The following is a 21,985-nucleotide window of genomic DNA, read 5'->3' on the forward strand; positions in this document are numbered from 1 at the left end:
AGGAGGGAGTGGAACAGGGAATCGCCAAAGAAACACTACAGCCTCAGCCTCATGGGGGAACTGTGCTATTGTTTGTGAATGTCATATTTTTCCTCTGTGTTGGTAAGCAGTAGAAAATAAAATACTTGTTTTTTTCTCACAAAAGTGAGTATTTGACTGGACAATGATTAGTTGCTGCAGCTTCGCACATTTTGAGTTGTGAGTCCAAGTTCACTGTCCTGTACCCACATCTCATTAACCGAGGTAGCCTTGGATTGTTCACACCACGCAACACTGAAAGTCAAGTGCAGAAGGGATACTCACTGAGTTACTCAGAGTCTATAGTAAGTCGGGCCCAGGGACATCAGGAGTAACAGACTTCAACCTCAATGGCTCGGCCCAGTAACCCTTGCTTGCACCGTGGTCCTTTCAAAGGGGTTCTGACAGATAGTGTGCAAAAATGGCCGTAATAGTGTGAGAGGAAAAATTATCTTAAACCAATGTATATTCTTTGTTTATATTGTGACAGATTTGAAAATGTTTGCATTGTGTAGTTCTACTTATCACATTTGCACTTGTCCCCACTCATGTTGAGCTAGGCATGGGTGGATTCCTTAACACCAGAGTTCCTTTAGAGATCAGAGCATGATCATGAGAACGTGGATGGGTTCCTTAAAACCAGAATTCCTTTATAGATCAGAGCTTGAAACCTTTTCATGCAAGTTTCTTTATAGAAAGGCACAATGTAAGGCATTTACAGTTTGAGGTAGAAACAAACACTAGGGAAGGATATAGTAAAAGTTAATTATAAAAAATATAATCTTTGAGGATTTCTTTTTTGGTTTGCAATTCTTTATTTGCAATTTTTAAAAGATAACATCTTGAATACAACAGCATCGGCTACACAGGTACAATGACCAGATTAGAAAATACAACAGAGATATCCAAAAAGTAGGGGGTTGGCGGTAGTAGGAGGGGGGTAGGCTGAAAGTATCGGCAGTAGCATAAGGAGCCCTGCGAACTTTGATCTCCTACGTCATCTTGGGGCCATGCCGGTCCCTAGGCATAGGGGGGCTGTGCGCGGGGTGCACAAGCTGGTAGGAAGAGTGATAGGTTACTTGAGGGGGCGCTTCTGCTATGTGTCGGCTGAGGTACAAGGTACGAGGGAGGGTATTTGCCCTGCTTTAAGGTTGCGTTGGCAGTACCTGGGGCGGGGTAGGGGCACAGGTGTTGTACTTCATCTCCTTCTGGGTAGTCTCGTCCCGATACCTGGGTATGGCTTGAGTGATATACGCCTGTGGGATCGGGGTGCCAGGGGGAGGGAGAAGGTACAGGGGGGATAGAAAGGGGTTACATGGGGCGCAATTGCAGGAAAGAGTGGGAGTAGGAAAGGGCGGGGGATAGAAGGTGGAGGGAAGGTAGGGAAGTGAGTGGGGGAGTGCTTGCTTGGGAGGGGTAAAATAAAATAAGATAAGACACAATGATGTCTGAGCCTGAGAGGGTACAGGGCGGTTGTAGATGGAGGGTGGATGGGGTGTTGCAGTCTTTGCATGTCTGTGCTGTGGAAGACACGTGTAGGATAAAGGGGGGGAGGTTGGTGCTATACTTGCCCGCAGGAGGATTTACCCTCTGTGCTGCAGCAGGACTGACGCCTGCTCCTCCGTAGGTGACTTACTCCGCCATTCAACTTGGACTTCAGCCATTCACATGCCAATGTCCTTGCAGAAAACTCCTGCCAGGAGCCACTTAGGGGCACACGCAGCCAGAACCAACTTCGGTCCAGACTAGGCTGTAACAAATACCCCCAACCCACCCTTTCCCCCGCAGACAGTCCTGATGAAGACCCGTAGTGACTACCGAAAGGAGCACAGCGTGAGTTGAAACGTCGATGATACAACAAGGCTCAGACCAATGAAGGCCCTGCATACCAAAAGGAGCATTAATAGCAACCAGGGATAATGGTTATGAGTCTGGCCATTGGAAACCTTGTCCTGTCCCCTGTATATAAATCCTGAACCACCCTGTATATACTGCACAAATTGTTTTTTCACTTAAGCACATGTCACTTGAGCACTATATATTTCACCCATTGCAAACAGCCGTTTTTGTATTTTTGAAAAATTAACATATTTAAGTGAATTAATTCAGATAAAATGCAAAGTGGATATGCATTTAATGTGTTATTGTGATTATTCCCGATACATTTGTACATGTGTATAGGCGTGGGCGAAATCCATACCCTGTGAATAGTTGGGCATTGAGATACTTTGTGCGCATATGAAATAACTCTTGAGAACCCGACAGAACCACTTGTTTGATATACTTGCCCGCAGGAGCACTGATGATGTGGGGGGAAGGTTCGCCCGTGTGTGTGGGGGGGCAGCCGTTTGCAGTTTGGTTTACAAGTCATCCGTTAATATTGTTGTTGTTGTTTGGGACGGGCCCTGCATTGTGGGATGCCTTTCGCTGTCGCTCTCTGTGCATAGGAAAGACACCCATACTTGGAGGAATAGTTCAGATTGGTCCTGGAGGTTGTAGATGACTCGCTCGTGGAAGGACGTGTGGATCATGGCCACTAGCCAGGCCTCCTGTGACGGTGGGGTCGGCGACCTCCATTGTCGCAGGATACATAACTTAACTGTGGCAAGTGCTGTGTGGTAGAGTCGGTGTTGCGGCTTTGACAACCCTGTGGAGTGTTGCAGGTCATGCAGAAGGATAGCAGAGGGAGTGAGTGGCAGGTGCAAGGGTAATGCTTGAGGATTAAAAGCCTCAGTGAAAATTTTACATGCTTCCTGCAGCACACTGATGTTGAGTGTTAGGTCAGTGAGGACACTGTGGAGTGAAGTTGTCAGGTTGTCTGGGTGGAGACACTGGTTGGTCTAAAAACGCATTAAGGACATTTTTCCTTATTAAATGTTGTGTGCGTATATATTAACAATAATGTGTCACAAATAAATGCATTTCCTGCACATTTTTCATATTTAAACTTATTCTAGTTAATGTTGGGCTGTATTTTCAAAAGGGCACCTTAGTTGATTACATTGCTTTTGAAATAAGTACAATATTTTTTTTATCGACAAGCTGAAACAACATTTGAAATGTCTAATGCTCATTTTTCATGTTTCTCGTGCAAAGAATGTTTTATTATTTTCTCCTACATTTTTAGGTCACCCTTGGAGCCTGTTTGTGAGAAAGTTCTTTACATTTTAATGAAACTGGAACTATATCTTTTCTGTCTTTACTTGATTGTTTTAATCTTCTGAAAGTTTATGTGTTAGAGAAAGTGTGACAATCCTATCATTTTAAGAATGTGTTACAGAGAACCCCTTTTAGCTTTCTTTAGAGACGAGACCTTTTATAGCTTTCTTCAGTGCAGGGATTCCTTTTTATGGTCTGGTTTGACAGTGCAGCTGGCGGCAGACATGTATGTGAGTATCACTAGAAAAGGGCTTAGAATCCACCCACATGTTGGGAGCCAAGAGCACATGTTTTGATTGGGGAGAAGTTGTGTGCTTCCGCAAAAAGTGATTGCCCTCCACACAGCTGTGATCATTTTGTTTATTTATTCAGCTGCCTGAGCTTGAACTTTCAGGGGCACACTCGTGCCTTCTAATGCTATCAAAATGTCTTAGATAAATTGACAATTTGTGGTGTTTTCTCTGGCAGCAGCACAGATGGGAGAAAGGCAATCATTAAACTAAATGGATGTTTGGTCTGGCTTGACAGTGCAACTGTCACCTGACCTATTAACCACACCAATATTATTATGATGTTCTTTGCTTCCACCCATATGCATATCAATCCCCATGTTGTTTACTTGTAATGCTTCGCTTTATCATACAATATTCCTTTATAGCGAGGCCTACCGGTGTTGCCAATACTTGTTAGCTTCCTTTAGCAGAAACACATTTCAAGCTTTCTTTAGAGCAGCTATTTTTCCCATTCCGGAAGGAGCTTAACTGGCTTATGGGCAGATGCCTTCCCGGCTCGCTAGATGAAGCTTTATCTGATTTATAAATCCTGCCTTTCTTTCAGAGGCATTCCACATCGACACCTTCTGCCTGAGGTCTCCCCAAACGTTACCACCTTTTCCTACCTTAGCTGAACAGGGTATTCCCTTCAAGGGAAATGAGTCTGCTTTGATTAATTTTGAAGATACCTTCATAACAGTTTATCTTTACATTTATGGTTTGAATTGATTTGAATCATACTGATTCAGGCATTAATGGATTAGCTATTGACTTACAACTATTTTGATGATTTAACAAAGCCAAACTTTTTATAAAAATGTTTACAAATTCAATACTCAGACATTTTTGTGGGGCCAAATGTGCTTCAAATTATTTAACTGCATTGACTTTTATGACAGCCTCGGTCTGGAATTAAAGGTCTGTTAAAGTGCAGCCTGAACTTGAATTTGCACCAGGAATTTACATGCTGCAAACGGCAGCAACACCCAACAGACAGAAGGTTTGAGGTGCAAGGAATCACAACTCTAGAATACTCACAGAAATTATCAAGCCAGTCTGTGCACCCACTTCAACAGAAGAATCCAACTCCCAACAACCCACATTGATAAGAGCACCATCATACTGTAAACACATTTTTTCTGTGCCAACGTTCTAAAAACACCTATCAGAAAGAGTTATAAATCCTAGCATCTAAATGATAGTACTGTAGTAGTGTGCTTACTCCATTCCTCATCCAGCTTTTGAAGTGCTATTTTACTACTCATTATTTTTCTGTATTAATGTGTACTTTGTGTTAATGTAAGTACATGATTATTTTTACTTTAGGCACTCTCTAACAATACAATTCTTTTATAAGTCAAACTCTCCGGGGTTGTATAATTTTATTTCTTCATGTTTTTAAAATATACATATTTATATCTGAATATTTTTCAAAGGAAACCTTGTATTTTGACTTCTACCGACTTTCTGAAACTCAGTAATTACCCATTGATATAGGAATTTGCCATAGTGGCTCAAGTGACGCGCACTCCTTCTGCGCTTTGTAGAATTCTATCTGTGAGGAACCCCCTTCAGCTTGACACCTGGCCAGCTCAGGTAGGTCTCCCAGGGCAGCAAGGCCCTGCCCTGTATATTCCTGGCCTTCACCCTCGGGATCAGCTTCCTCCCCTACAGTGAGAACATCTAAGGTGGGTTTCCACACTCTCTTTTTGGCAGGTACCTGGGCCATTGTTCTAGGCTCCTGGTCCTTTGGACTTCTCTCTTGGGCTGGCATGGAGCGTGTGGTGAGGTGCACCCACTCAGGCAATCCAATCCTCTACAAATGGGACCAGAACTCTACCTCATTGCAGATGGTGTACTCCATGTTATTCCCAAGCAGACAATCCACAGGCATGGCTAGAATCACAGCTACACCTAATTAACCTGAAATCCCCCCCGCACCCTCTCCCTACCCATTTAAAAGAAACCAGACAAACATGATAGTGGCCTTTTAGGTTGCCAGATGTCACGGCCTGATAGACTACATTGTGAACCACCTGCTCTGAGGACACTAGATGACACCTAAAAACTGTCATACTGGCTCCTGTGTCTCTTTGAGCCTCCATCCTCTGCCAATTGATGGTGTCATACTTTTTTAGTATTTTAGGCATGTCAGCCTTTGGTACCATGACTCTATCACCCAGGGACATTAGGATGACCTCTGCACTTTCCCTCCACTATTTGTAGAAGCCTTCTTCCTGCGCATTCCACTTTCCATCTCTGAGATCTGCTGTTTTTTTTGTTCAGATGGGACACCTCTTAAAGTGCCCGTTCCAGTAGCACATGTGGCACATAGGTGTAAAGAGAATTGAGAGCTTCTTCCAATAAAAAAACACCTTTCTTTTGGTCAAAATGGGACTGGGAATACTTACCCGAAAAACTCTTTTGGTGACCTTGAAAGAATTATCTGGTCCACCCTTCTTGGATTCCCCATGAATCTTCTTGTGGACCCCGGTGTTGAGCCAGAGGTCCGCTTCCTTTGCAAACTCACAGTACACAGTGAATCTGTAATCAATAAGGTGTCGGCCCAGCTCTGCAAAACAATGGTTGAAAATGTGCCGAGAATAAAAGTACACAGCTTATCACATTACTGCCCTTCTTCCAATCATCTAGTGCCTTCTTGGAGTAATCCATGAAATCCACCCAGGACTGGCTTGACAGCTTCTGGCTGTCCCAGAACTTTAATCTGTATGTTTCACAGGCACAACCATATTTCCTGACAAGGGCTTTCTTCATGAGTAGGAACTTCATCCAGTCACCCTTCCATTGTGCCAGCAGTGAAACCCTCCACTCGGCCTACAGAGAATGGCTCCCAAATCCACTTCATTGACCCTATGCATCTCGAGAACTACCTTATCAGCCTCAAATCACATGTCTATATCATATCCCCACCTCAAAGTTAGGCACCAGATCCTTAGCTATGTGGAGCCATTATCAGATTGATATCCAGAGGATCCTCGGGATATAATACTGTTCATTGTTTCTGATCAGGGAACGCAGCACCCAAGGAATATTGATCAAAAATGTCTTATGAGGATATTCCCAGTTTAACTGACTCCCAAGCAGATACATTCGCTTTTTCAGACAGCGAACCTAACAGAATATATGCGCTTATTCAAGAGAAACCAACAATGCCATCCAACACAGGCAACATACAAAATACCATTTAACAACTATTATATCTTATTAAAAAGGAAGTAAATGAACGACTGCATGCCAGTACATTAATCAAGTACCACTGGGTTCAACGAATCCTGAGAGGGTTAAGGATTCCGCTGAAACCATCTTTGTGCAAAAGTTATCCGAAATTTCTAGACAACTGGTATGCCATTCTTAATAAATGTTCGCTTGATTTGATACTCGTAATTGTGGGAGGGTTGTCCAAAATTTTGGAGGCTCTTACCAAGGAAATTACACAAATCAAAATCAAACTATCAATAAGAATGGATCCAGAAGAGTGGTCCAAAACATTGGTTGACATTACCTTGCAATTAACCAGATATACACAGGAGATCAACGAACTAAAAATCTGCAAGTTTAAAAGAGATACGATTGATTATAAACCTGGAGAAGTTTATAGCTTTGCAGAAATATATGCCAAAAGAAGACACCAGAAACTATACAGTCAGACCACTGAAAATAGAACTCCTTCTACAGACAGTGACATTAACCAGTCACATCAAGGAGTTGTAAAATCTTTCCAACAGACGATAACCAACTAACAATTCATTAACCAGAGTGTTGAACAATCAAAAACACCCGGAGTGACTTTTTTAGAGAGCGGTCCATTAGCCAACGACGAACCAGGATAGGAAAAAGAAAGAATAGAAAGATAACCTCCGGCACCATCCACCAAGAGAGCCACCAAGGGCAAGAAATAAACGCCGATGGCAACAACCTGGTAATCAACATTTCTACCCACCAACTTAGTCAAATCTAAATTAAGACCTTACAGAAAGGAACATCCTTCATTCCTACCTAGCATACCAACAATTTAGAGTTGGAATTCAGCTTTTTCAAGTTCATACGGAATTTACATTTGAGAAATTTCTTTGAGAATGTTCTGGTTGATTAACCACCCAAAAGAGTCTCTGTTCTTAAGGACTTAAGACCCAAAAGCAAATTCATGGCTCCTGTTAGCCACAAAACTTTGGACTCTTTTGAAACATTAGTGAAACAAGATATACAACACTTGAAATTTCAAAAAGAAGTCTAAACACCGTAACCTTATACAGAAAGAACTTGGGATCATGGAAAACATTGCACGAAACACAGATATTGTATGCCGGAAGGCAGACAAGGGGGGTGGGGCACTTGCTATTATGGACAGTTCATTCTACAAATGTAGCGTGGGCGAACATGTGTCTGACATTGAGACATACTCCAAGTTGCATTGTAATCCAACCAAAGTTTCCTATGACCTACTCAAAGACATCTTAAACAGTGCCCTGCTCAAAGGGACCATAATGAAAGAAGTCAAACGTTTTTTCATCCAAGAGAATCCGAGGAGTCCGAATCTATATATTGTATCAAAGATTCACAAAAGTTTGAACAATCCTCCGTTCAAGCCGATAGTGTCAACAAGAGGAACTATTCATGAACCTGTGGGAAAGTTCTTGGATAGGCATTTACAACCTTTTGTCCAAGCCATGACGACATACATCAAAGACACCACAGATTTTCTGATAAAAATCAATCAAATTGCTACTGATATTGATGAACAGGTTTAACTGTGTACAATTGACGTGAAATCTTTGTGCACTTCAATTCCTCATAACTTGGGTTTAGAAGCCATCAAATTTTATCTCACCAATTCCAACTTGGAAGATGACTTCAAAGTATTTTTGATGGACCTTTTGCATTTTTCACTATATCATAGCTATTTCAGCTGGGACGATCAGTTCTACTTACAACTGACGGGTACTTCGATGAGCAATTGTGCATCTCCATCGTATGCCAATTTGTTCATGAACAAATTTGAAACGGATCACATTTTATCGAAGGACACTTGGTAAAATAATGCAATTCTATTTACCAGATACATAGATGACAGTGTTTACTGTATAGAAGGGTCAGATAATGAACTAACTTTGGCATTGAAGGATTTAAGCAAGGTGAATGAACGAACACAATTTAACAATGATATCAGTTGTAGCAAAATAACTTTCATAGATGTCCTGATTTTCAAAGTGCACAACAAATTGGAAAGAAACGTACACAGATAAGAAACTGATCACAATAACCTGCTTCATTATAACAGCTTTCACCAAAACTCATAAAAAAATAATTTACCTTATTCACAATTGTTAAGGGTGACAAGGATTGTTTCTAACCCTGATGTTTTGGAAGAACAAGTCAGAGACATAACTCAGAAATGTCAAAACAGAGGATATCCTCTAAAGGTCCTAGAAGAAGCTAAAGAACGCTGTGCCATGAAAACTCTACAACAACTATTGGTCCCCGAACACAAGAAAGAGTCAAGAAAGAGAATGGTGTTAATCTCTAAATTTTCAACTATGAGTACGCAGTATAAGATAATTATCACAAAATATTGGCTGATGTTGTAAATTGAACCTGATTTTAAAGGGATTTTTTCAGAACGACCTTTGTTGGCTTATGAAAGAGGAAAGAATGTCCAGGAAATACTCTCAAAAAAATGTTCGCAGACAACAACTCAGACATATAAAGAAGCTGTTCCATGTTACAATTGTAATAACTGTAACAGCATCATAAGTGGCGCATGAATTTGTCATGCCAGGAAGGGCAATAAAATTGCACTCAAAACCATAGCTAACTGCAACTCTATGAATGTTGTATATCTTGTTAAATGCCCATGTGGATTGGCTTACATAGAGAAAACTGAAAGAAAAATGAAAAAAAGGTTAAATGAACATAAAAGTAGCATACGGACACAGAATTTAAAATCAGTGCTCGCTGCTTATTTCTTGGAATTTAGTCACAACATCTGTCAACTTAAAATTATGATCTTGGAAATAGTGAACATAAAGAACCGAAGAGACAATCACAAACACCTCCTCCACAGAGAAAATTACTGGATCAAAAGATTGGACACCCTAATGCCTAATGGTTTGAATTATAGGATAGAATTCAGCTATTACCTGTAATTCATTTCAAGACATACTACCCTTATTATGAATCCTCAGTCGAGGATATCTCTCAGTCATTCTGATATACTTGTGTGATTGAACATTTTAAAATGCCCTCCATTGATTCAACATATTGTGAATATTTATCAACCTTTTAGTCATTCTGATTCACTTGTGAAATTGAATCCTTATTATGGATCCTCAGCTGAGGACATTCATCAGTCATTCTGATTTACGTGTGTGATTGAACATTTTAAAATGGCCCCCATTGATTCAACATAATGTGCATATTTATCAAGTTTTTAGTCGCTCTGATTTAAATATTTCAAAGAAGCCTCCATTAATGTACAAATTTTCGTTTTTTGTTTATAACATTACCACGTTTTTTATACTTTTCCTACTTGATTCGGTATGCTTCATTGCAGATGTTGATTTATCCTAGTTACAAAGGTAATTTGCAATTTATATGTTTTACACTACACTATGCATGTTCCAACATGGCCACCGCGATTGGCATACATTTCATCAACTGACCTAGTCTACCTGGCTAGTTTTAAGGCTTCTGGGTAACACCTCAGACTATCATCGATGGGAGAAAGCGTTTACACGCGTCTTTACCGACTAAAGAACTTTGTAAGTCTTTTACGCTATACGCGAGATTACCATATTTAATTTTTTTAATTAGCACTGGGGCACATTCATAGTCTTGCATTTTGTGATTACACTGCGTGTCACACATTTGTTTAATTAGATCACCGCTCCCAAACGAGTCATTTAAGACCGAAGAGCTCTGTAATATTCACATAGTTGTATGTAGGTTTTATTCTACTGACGATTGAGACATGCATGCTTTTGAGTTCTCACTGTTTCACGAGTAAACGTAACTTTCCAATATGGCTGCCACGATATGCATACATTTCACCAACTGATTTAGTCTACCTGGCTAGCTTTAAAGCTTCTGGGTAACATCTTGGGACTATCACCGACAGGAGAAAGTGTTTATACGCGTCTTGGTCTTCACCAACTTAAGAGCTTTGTAAGTCTTTCATGCTATATGCGGGACCACTATTTTTTATTTTTTAACAGCACTGGGGCACATTTATAGTCTTCAATTTCATGACTACTGCGCTTGACACATTCACGAGTAAGCGTAACTTTCTCCACCGCGTTACACATGTTGGGTCGCCACTTATAGAACGTTCTCTAAACACTGGGTCTCTTTACCAAAGGGGAACGCGGCAATCACACTGGTTCATTAATTGTTTGCATACAAGGTCTTGGTTCATTTTAATTTGTATTCATGTGTACCAATGTTTTCACCAAATGGGGCATGATTTACTGGTGTCCTACACGAACGCAGTTGGTCTAAATTTTTGCATCACTGTTTTCAAATTGTGCCTATTACAATTGTGGCTACCCGGGCACTAGAATACGGTATGTTTAATTTACAGTCTCAAAGAGGAGGTGCATCTGTCTCATTTGAAACGTACATGAGTGGCACATGTATTATTTATGTTGGTACAGCTGGGAGGCTGGCTATTGTTGTGACCCTTGTGCTTTACGGTTTTGCAGATTTATGATCCCCTGATGAAGGGCTAATCTGGCCCGAAATGCATCGGGATGGGACGGTTTACATTTGTTTATAAACAAGCTCTTTGACATTTGAAATTTGTATTTACCATTAAGTATGGATATGAATGAAAACTACCTACAACAATTTCATTGGAAATGTTATGAATAAAAAATTGATTCTGAAAATGTGATTCTCCAATTATGATTAAGATTTATGAACTTCACAATCGATCCTACTGATTAGGATTCCAAGCAGTGCAAAGGGGGGACGAACCCCAGTTGGGTACCCTTTTGAATTATTGCCATTATCAGTTTGACAACCTTCAGTCTGAATTCCCTTTCAGCCCTACTGTCCTCCAACTTCTAAGGCACGGGTACTCATAGTACGACCCGGCAAGCCTTCCTTGGCGGCCCGCTGACCTTGCAGACATCGTACCTGTTTTTTTTTTTCAAAAAATTTAAGTGTCAGCACACACCGCCGGTTGCAGCAGTGCGGACTCCATGAGATGGGCAGCGATATTCAGAGTGAAGATGCAGGGGCGCTAAGAAGAGGTGAAATACAACAAAGCCTCGTTAGCATATAAATAGTCTTTTAAAGACCTGTGAAGTACTCGGGTGCGGCTGTGTGTGCGCCCGAGAAGCTGTCTCAACCCAGGCTGACACACATGAGGGGGGGGAGAGCGAAGCCCTTTGAACTCAATGGGCGTTGCGCACCTGTATGTGGCACATATATTTCCTGCAGGGCTTTGGCCTGGCATGCAGGTTTATGTTGGTCACATACATAAACTTGCTTGCCCCTGGCTGACGGCAGAGCTGTCCTTCACAACCTACTCTTAATAACTGTGTCCAAAGCTTCACTTTACACCCAACCAAGCCAGGCCTTGGGAAGCATCTGACCAGGAGCCCCTTTGGCTCTGTGACTCAGAGGCCACCCCTGCGGTTGCGGGGAGCAGTCCTCCCACTTCGCTTCTTTCTCTGCTCTCTTGTAATCCGGGAATTGTTGCACACTTACAGTGACCAGGACTCAAAGACAAACCATGACTGATTGAACCGAGCGTGAACTCGGAGATCACTCTGCCCAGCTCTTGCTCCCCCGAGTGACATTTGTTTTATCGACACTGAAGGGATGAAAGTCTGAGTCGGCCCAGCCTTACTTGGAATCTCTGCCCTCCGGATTACACCTGATCTCTGCCGCGGCGGTCCAGCATCTCTCGTGCACCCTCTACATTAGGGTGTCATTAATAACGTGCTGCAGATTTTGGGAAGGCTGGGGAAGGTGGTTCGATGTGAGCAGCAAAGAGCTTTTGCTTTTCAAGACATTTCTAATAGAATTATTACACCAGGGGGGGAGTCAGGGGGAGACAGACCGAGGGAGACAGACCGAGGGACGGAAACAGAGGGAAGGAGACAGATGGAGGGAGGGAGACAGACGGAGGGAGACAGACAGAGGGAGGGAGACAGAGAGGGAGGCAGAGAGGGAGACAGAGAGGGAGGGAGACAGAGGGAGACAGACAGAGGGAGACAGAGGGAGGGAGACAGAGGGATGGAGACGGAGGGACGGAGACAGGGAGAGGGAGAGGGAGAGGGAGACAGAGGGCAACAGACAGAGGGAGGGAGACAGACAGAGGGAAGGAGACAGATAGAAGGAGACAGAGGAAGGGAGACAGACAGAGGGAGACAGATGGAGACAGAGGGAGGGAGACAGAGACAGACAGAGGGAGGGACACAGAGGGAGGGAGACAGAGGCAGACAGAGGGAGAGAGACAGAGAGAGAGGGAGACAGAGAGGGAGACAGAGGGAGGGAGACAGAGGGACGGAGACAGAGGGAGACAGAGAGTGGGAGACAGAGGGTGGGAGACAGAGGGTGACAGACAGAGGGAGACAGAGAGGGAGACAGAGTGGGAGACAGAGACTGGGAGACACAGGGAGACACAGGGAGGGAGAGGGAGACAGACCGAGGGAGGCAGACCAAGGGACGGAGACAGAGGGAGGGAGACCGAGGGAGGGAGGGAGACAGACAGAGGGAGGGAGGCAGAGAGGGAGACAGAGAGAGAGAGAGAGAGAGAGACAGAGGTAGACAGAGAGGGAGGGAGACAGAGGGAGGGAGACAGAGGGAGGCAGAGAGAGGGAGACAGAGGGAGGCAGAGAGAGGGAGACAGAGGGCGACAGACAGAGGGAGACAGACAGAGGGAGGGAGACAGACAGAGGGAGACAGAGGGAGGGAGACAGACAGAGGGAGACAGAGGGAGGAGGGTGACAGATAGAGGGAGTCAGAGGAAGGGAGACAGACAGAGGGAGACAGAGGGAGGGAGACAGAGACAGACAGAGGGAAGGAGACAGATGGAGGGAGACAGAGACAGACAGAGGGAGAGAGACCGAGAGAGAGGGAGACAGAGAGGGAGACAGAGGGAGACAGAGAGAGGGAGACAGACAGAGAGAGGAAGACAGAGGGCGATAGAGGGAGGGAGACAGATAGAGGGAGACAGAGGGAGGGAGACAGATAGAGGGAGACAGAGGAAGGGAGACAGACAGAGGGAGACAGATGGAGACAGAGGGAGGGAGACAGAGCCAGACAGAGGGAGGGAGACAGACAGAGGGAGACAGAGACAGACAGAGGGAGACAGACAGACAGAGTGATGGAGACAGACAGAGGGAGGGAGACAGACAGAGGGAGACAGAGAGGGAGGGAGACAGAGGGATACAGACAGAGGGAGTCAGAGGGAGGGAGACAGAGGCACAGAGATGGAGGGAGACAGACAGAGGGAAGGAGACAGAAGGAGACAGAGGGAGGGAGACAGAGGGAGGGAGACAGAGGGAGGGAGACAGAGGGAGAGAGACAGAGAGAGTGAGACAGAGAGGGAGACAGAGAGTGGGAGACATAGGGTGGGAGACAGACAGAGGGAGACAGAGAGTGGGAGACAGAGGGTGGGAGACAGAGGGAGGGAGAGGGAGAGGGAGACAGAGCGAGGGAGGCAGACCGAGGGACGGAGACAGAGGGAGGGAGAGGGAGGGAGGGAGACAGACAGAGGGAGGGAGACAGATGGAGGGAGACTGAGACAGACAGAGGGAGAGAGACAGAGAGAGAGGGAGACAGAGAGGGAGGGAGACAGAGGGAGGGAGACAGGGACGGAGACGGAGGGAGGCAGAGAGAGGGAGACAGAGGGCGACAGACAGAGGGAGACAGACAGAGGGAGGGAGACAGACAGAGGAGACAGAGGGAGGAGGGTGACAGACAGAGGGAGACAGAGGGAGGGAGACAGATAGAGGGAGACAGAGGAAGGGAGACAGATGGAGACAGAGACAGACAGAGGGAGGTAGACGGAGGGAGGGAGACAGAGACAGACAGAGGGAGAGAGACAGAGAGAGAGGGAGACAGAGACAAAGACAGAGGGAGGGAGACAGAGGGACGGAGACAGAGGGAGACAGAGAGTGGGAGACAGAGGGTGACAGACAGAGGGAGACAGACAGAGAGAGGGAGACAGACAGAGGGAGGAGGGTGACAGACAGAGGGAGACAGAGGGAGGGAGACAGATAGAGGGAGACAGAGGAAGGGAGACAGACAGAGGGAGACAGAGGGAGAGAGACAGAGACAGACAGAGGGAGGGAGACAGAGACAGACAGAGGGAGGGAGACAGACAGAGGGAGGGAGCCAGACAGAGGGAGACAGAGACAGACAGAGGGAGGGAGATAGAGACAGACAGAGGGAGGGAGACAGACAGAGGGAGGGAGGGAGACAGAGAGAGACAGACAGAGAGAGACAGAGTGGGAGACAGACAGAGGGAGACAGATGGAGGGAGACAGAGGGAGGGAGACAGAGGGACGGAGAAAGAGGGAGACAGAGAGTGGGAGACAGAGGGTGGCAGACAGAGGGAGACAGACAGAGGGAGGAGGGCGACAGAGGGAGGGAGACAGAGGAAGGGAGACAGAGGGAGAGAGAGGGAGACAGAGAGAGAGAGAGGGAGGGATACAGAGAGAGAGGGTGACAGAGGGAGTGAGACAGAGGGAGACAGAGAGAGGGAGGGAGGGAGAGAGAGAGAGGAGGGAGAGAGAGAGAGGTGGGGGAGAGAGAGAGGAGGGAGAGAGAGAGAGAGACACACACAGAGGGAGGGAGAGAAAGGGAGCGAGAGGAAGGGAGGGAGACAGAGAAAGGGAGGGAGAGATAGAGAGAGGGAGGGAGACAGAGAGAGAGTGAGAGAGATAGAGAGAGAGATGTGTGTATGTCAGGTCTGGTGGCTCAGTGGACAAAGGTGTGCGCCCCAGGGGCGTATGTGCAACCTCATGGTCAGACAGACAGAGGGAGGGAGACAGACAGAGGAGACAGAGGGAGGAGGGTGACAGACAGAGGGAGACAGAGGGAGGGAGACAGATAGAGGGAGACAGAGGAAGGGAGACAGATGGAGACATAGACAGACAGAGGGAGGGAGACGGAGGGAGGGAGACAGAGACAGACAGAGGGAGAGAGACAGAGAGAGAGGGAGACAGAGACAAAGACAGAGGGAGGGAGACAGAGGGACGGAGACAGAGGGAGACAGAGAGTGGGAGACAGAGGGTGACAGACAGAGGGAGACAGACAGAGAGAGGGAGACAGACAGAGGGAGGAGGGTGACAGACAGAGGGAGACAGAGGGAGGGAGACAGATAGAGGGAGACAGAGGAAGGGAGACAGACAGAGGGAGACAGAGGGAGAGAGACAGAGACAGACAGAGGGAGGGAGACAGAGACAGACAGAGGGAGGGAGACAGACAGAGGGAGGGAGCCAGACAGAGGGAGACAGAGACAGACAGAGGGAGGGAGATAGAGACAGACAGAGGGAGGGAGACAGACAGAGGGAGGGAGACAGAGGGAGACAGACAGAGAGAGACAGAGTGGGAGACAGACAGAGGGAGACAGATGGAGGGAGACAGAGGGAGGGAGACAGAGGGACGGAGAAAGAGGGAGACAGAGAGTGGGAGACAGAGGGTGACAGACAGAGGGAGACAGACAGAGGGAGGAGGGCGACAGAGGGAGGGAGACAGAGGAAGGGAGACAGAGGGAGAGAGAGGGAGATAGAGAGAGAGAGAGGGAGGGATACAGAGAGAGAGGGTGACAGAGGGAGTGAGACAGAGGGAGACAGAGAGAGGGAGGGAGGGAGAGAGAGAGAGGAGGGAGAGAGAGAGAGGTGGGGGAGAGAGAGAGGAGGGAGAGAGAGAGAGAGAGACACACACAGAGGGAGGGAGAGAAAGGGAGCGAGAGGAAGGGAGGGAGACAGAGAGAGGGAGGGAGAGATAGAGAGAGGGAGGGAGACAGAGAGAGAGTGAGAGAGATAGAGAGAGAGATGTGTGTATGTCAGGTCTGGTGGCTCAGTGGACAAAGGTGTGCGCCCCAGGGGCGTATGTGCAACCTCATGGTCAGTTTATTTTTGCTCTAGCCTCGCCCCCCTCTCGCACTGACCCCGCCCCCACCGGTGCGGCCCTTGGTCACAAACCACACTGTAAATTTGGCCCCTGAGAGAAAGTTTGTGAGTACCCATGTTCTAAGGGAACAGTTTGTGGGTGGACATAGGGATAATGAATGTTGCTTGAGTATAGTTTCACCCCCATCCCTAAGCAAAACACAATTTCTCACAATCTCCATGCTTGCAAGCAAGTATCACTGGTGCACACTAGTGAGGCAGGAATTGAATTTGGAAAGATCTAGGTGAATTTAAAAGGTCAATGTCAGATTACTATTAGGGATTTTTGGTTTTGCACAAATCACTGAGTAACGATGCACAAAACAAGAATTGGATCCCACCACTGAACACCAATGGTGTTAAGCTGAGCAGTGTGAAATGCCCCCTCACACAATAAACACAATCCTTGTCAGAATGAACCACAAAAGTCACTAAATTAACCTGTGCTTAACTCGCTTGTAGATTGGCACTAAAGCAGTCAGGCTTAACTTAGAGTTAATATGTAACGTATTTATGCAGCAGACAAACAGTAATAAGTGAAAACAAAACACATGAAAAAAGCCCTAACACATCTAGAAAACTAGAGTCACTTGTAATAAAAGAAATGACACCAAATCAACGAAAATCTCATCAGTAGAACCAGAGATATTCATTTTTAAAGTTTTAGTTGAAAAAAGCACCAATAAGCACAAAGCGCCGCTCGTGGGTCGTGCTATGCTGGGGGAAAGTCACAAGTTTAGGCTGAGCTATGCAGCGCAGGTCAGATACAGGGACATGGTTAGTCCCAATGAAGAATTTGTTTCTTAAATACAGTGCAGAGAGATCTGTCTTCATTGGTAGTGGCGGCAAGGAGATGGCTGTTGGAACGAGGAGCAGGTCAAGCATCACAGATGGTCATTGATGTAGCATGAAGAGCCAGTTGTTGCTAGAGCTGCGCTTTAATTGATCATTGTAGAGGGCCGCTGTCAACACGAACTGCAGGTATCATGTTGCTAGTTGTCGTACCCAGTGGCTGTCAGCACGAAGAACAGGTCCCGTTGGAGCTTTGCATTGGCGGTCATCATGGACGAGCGATTCTCGTCACGAAGAGGTAACCTTGCATGTATCAGAGAGCCCAAAACTTCTGTACTTTCATCTTATCTTCTTGAGGAGTCCTCACTGGTGCCAGGCAACGGCCCAGAACCTCTTGGGTATCATGGCTCACTCAAGCAGAGGCCAGCAGCAGGCTCAGACAGGATCAGGCAGCTCCAGTTGATGCTGGGCAGTTGCAGGGGGGTTTATGGAAGCTTGTTGTGTCCTTATAGCTCACATAGGAAGTCAGCTAACTGAATCTTGGGGTACCTTTGGTTAGCCTGGGTTCAAAGCAAGCAGGTCCAATCGTCCTTCTTCAGTCTGCAGTGCAGTTCATCTTCCTCAGATAGCAGGACATTCCTTCTGAATCTTCCACAGGCCCAGGAGTGTTTTGATGAGTGATTCTGAAGGTCCCATTTTTTATACCTTGTGCAAGTCTTTGTGTGGGGGAATTACCTGATTTATCCCCAAAACTGGTTTTGGACCGTTCTTCCCCTTCCACTTGTCCTAGCTTCAAACTGTCTATAGTGACTAAGGTATGGGCAGGTCTGATGTAAGGTTCTTTTGTGTGTGTTGCAGGCAGTCCTTTGAAGTGTAACCAGGGCAGCTCCTCCCCAGCCAGCCTGTCAAGAAGACCCACTCTGCTCAAACCTCAGCTTATTTTGTCTCACTGTCTGGAAACAATACACAACCCACAATAGCCCAGGACACTAACAGAAAGGCACAATTAGTTTGGGCAAAAAAACACCAATTTTCTAAAAATGGCTTTTTTCAAAATTGAAACTCTGAATTTACATTCAAAGGGGATTTTAAATAACAATTCATTTAAGTGTAAACATAATTTCTCTATCTGTCCTCAATCTGAAGTTAGTCCTTTTTAAGTGGAATAAGGTAACCCAGTGTTAGTCTATGGTAGACATAGCCTTCCAACAGTCAACTTAAGTACACTTTTTAAATACTATGCACATGGCCCTTTGAGACATTAGGGTCCGCCTTACTTCTAAGTAAGGCTCTCTGTTTTCCATTTTAACAGCTAAATACAGACAGAATGCCATTTTTTTCATGTCTGTATTTGTTTTTAAATGTGGATAATATAGGAACTTATTTTGTTTTTTGAGTGGTTCTAAATATTGTCAGTCATGACTGCCAGGCCAATAGCTGTGCGGCTTGACAAGTATGGGGGTTAAACAAGGAAAGAAATTTTAATAATGATTAAAAAAATAGCTATGTTCAAGGTTAATACTATAATGTTCATGTCTTTATATATGTGTTGTGATACAGCATCTGTGGGTGTTTATGTCATTAAAAACTGTCCGGTATTCAGGTAAAAGTGTACATTTATTAGCCATATAAATATGGAAATATACTATTTCCAGCTTAATGTTTTTCACAAACAAATATGGATAAAAATAGTAAAATATGCACATGGATAAATACAGATAGAAATGTCAAAAACATAAATACCATAAAACCAGGAGCCCTACTTACTAATAAGTAATAAAAAGGGAACAAGGTTTAGACTTAGCAAAAGTTTTATTTTGAAGGAAAGACGGTTTAGACCTAGCAAAAGTTTTATTTTGTCAAGTCGAAATGGCAGTTTAAAACTTCCCTACAGGCTGCAGTGGCAGGCCTGAGAGATATTTTACAGTGTTACATTTAATGGGTGGCACAATGAGTGCTGCTGCCCGCTAGTAGCATTTACTCTATAAGCCTGGGTACAGGTAGTACAATATGCTAGGGACTTACAAGTAAATATAATGTGCCACTTAGGTGTAGGCCAATTTTTCCAAGTTTTAAGGCAGGCGCACAAGCACTTTAGCACTGGTTAGCAGGGGTAAAGTGAACAAAGTCCTAATGCTCCAACAAAAACAACTTCAGCACAGTAAGGGGGTGAAGTCGAAATGTTTAGGGGATGCTGCACCAAGATTGCGAGGTCAAACAGGCATCAAACATGGAATCTGGCTTGGACTGTAGCTCTGTTCCTCCCAGTGAAACGCAGAGAGAGAAAGCAAACCAGCCACTGGCTATAGTTAGGTGCAGCATATAATCGTCAAAAACTATGCTGTAATATGGCCACAATCTCTGGTTTATGTAAAAGTGTGTGGAGTGCCAAGAAATATACACAACTCTCTGGCTTTCATGTTAAACCTAGAAAGAGATATTACAGGCTGACATTCTTTCAAGGACCTCAGTATATACTCACTTCTAGAAGAACTCAACACACTCAATAGAAACCATCTGCCCAAATCATGAGTCAACACTGTGCTCAGCACATACAACACCATCCTGAAAGGTCACATAGACTCAAATTCCACAAAGAAAACAAGATCTTTCAAACTCAAACCCCGTGCCTTGATAGATCAAAGGCCATATCGATCTCACTCAACTAACTTCACTCATTGTCTCAGCCAAAAACAACTTCTACAAAGTACCCACTAAGTCTTAAACATAAGGTAAGCACTCTTCAAATCAGCTAGATACTCTGTCATATTCGTTTCAGACCTGCCAAGCTCACACTTAATTGACAAGAGCAATGCCATCAATCACTTGTTCGTGACAAAATAAACATGATCAAAACACACATCAATGACACCACACAACATTCATCTTCCCTCTAATCACTCCTCCATTCACCCTGAAATAGATGATCTTCAGTCTTCTCGCACAAACTGACGTCCTCGACTCCCTTTAAGTCATGTCCTACGTAGATTACATTCTTCCCTAATTTATTGTGAAAACTTTCTAAGGAGCTGCTTTCACATACCTCCGCGGTATGATCAGTGTCTCCCTCATTCAAGGAACCTTTGCAGACAACCTCAAAATAGGACAGCTCATCCCCTTTGCTAAATAAATCCACACTAGACCCAGATTATCTCCCAACTAGTGCCCCACCTTTGAATGTCCATTCATAGAAAAGCAACCTCAGTGCCAATATCTACACCAAATCGGCAAGAATGCCCTCCTCCAGGACTATCAGTCTGACTTCAAATCATGCTGAAGAACCAAGACGTATACTCTTCACATAGTTGACAATGTTTTCCTAATCACTTACAAGAATGACTGCATGTTTCCTGGTCTCATTAGACCGCTCTTCAGCCTTTAACAGTTAGTCATCAAACACTGATCCATACACTGGAAACATAGATGGGCCTTTTACGACATAGTCCTCCGGTGACTCACCTCCTACCTTACCAATTACCACCAATTCATCCAGAAGAGAGCATAAAGGTTTCAGCAACTCGTTGTTTCCTGTGGAGTACTCACAGGTTCCATTCTGTCCGTCATTATCTCCAACCTTTAAATGAAACCCTTCTGAACGCTACTCAGTTACAGTCATATCAAGAGTCATTAATACACTAGAGCATACCTCCTCAAGAAAGTCCATTCTGCTCACAAAATTCAACACCTCTAAACCTGCCTCAGTTTTATTCAGAACTTGATATACAGCACCTCCCTAAAACTCAAACCAACCAAGACAAAACCCTTGTCATCGTCAACAGCTTATAACAAGAACAAATGCAAGCCTGGCTCATTGACTTGAATTGTGACAGCTTCATGCCTCAACTGACTTCCAGCACTAAATATACTGGATTCTCCGGCAACGTCAAACTTTCCTTCAAATCCCACATCTCCAAGATAACCAACACTGCCTGGTACCAGTTTCCCCACCTGAAGAAGGTGAAACCTGTGCACTACAAAACTGTTTGAGGCAAAGCCCAGGCCCTCTCCCACCTGTATGTGGGAAGCACCTTACTCTACGGTCTCCCTGGCCGCAGTGAAAGGCATCCCACATAATACTACATTCCGTCTTACCAATGGTCTGACAAAGTTCAACCTCAACACTCCTACCATGAAATAATAACTTCGACCCCCCCTTGAAACCTGCATTATCTTCAATACCAGCTAAATCTCAAATAAGAACACCAGAAATGGAACATCCATATACCTGGCTGAGAAAATAACTATCTCAGACAGTAGGACACCAGTAGACAAGACAAGGTCATACTAAAAAGTACAAAATAAAAAAAAAAAATTCATCTACTACCCATGGTCTGGGACAACATAGCCATCGATATCAAAACAGCCCCAACTCTCCTTCATTCAAAAAGAAATGAAAATGGTGTCCTCGTGCCTGGATGGAGCCTGCGTAATGGCTAGTGTCCTGGGATGTACAGCTTGACACTGATGCCAGTAATGAATGGCCAGGTTTACATCTAGCCTCCAGTTGACAGCTATGGGAAGAGGGGCCGCACTAGAACTAACTAGATTACCACTGAAGAAGGGAAACTCCCCCTGATTGGCTGTTTCTCAGGTGCA

General features: G+C 44.9%; 1 protein-coding gene across 1 annotated transcript in view; it reads right to left on the minus strand.

The window, feature by feature from the left end:
* Nucleotides 1-21,985, minus strand: part of CNRIP1 (cannabinoid receptor interacting protein 1) — a 72,999-nt gene that overhangs the window by 48,460 nt on the left and 2,554 nt on the right. The window lies entirely within an intron of this gene.

This window comes from Triturus cristatus, chromosome 6 (assembly GCF_964204655.1).
Source record: "Triturus cristatus chromosome 6, aTriCri1.1, whole genome shotgun sequence".
NCBI lineage: Eukaryota > Metazoa > Chordata > Amphibia > Caudata > Salamandridae > Triturus > Triturus cristatus.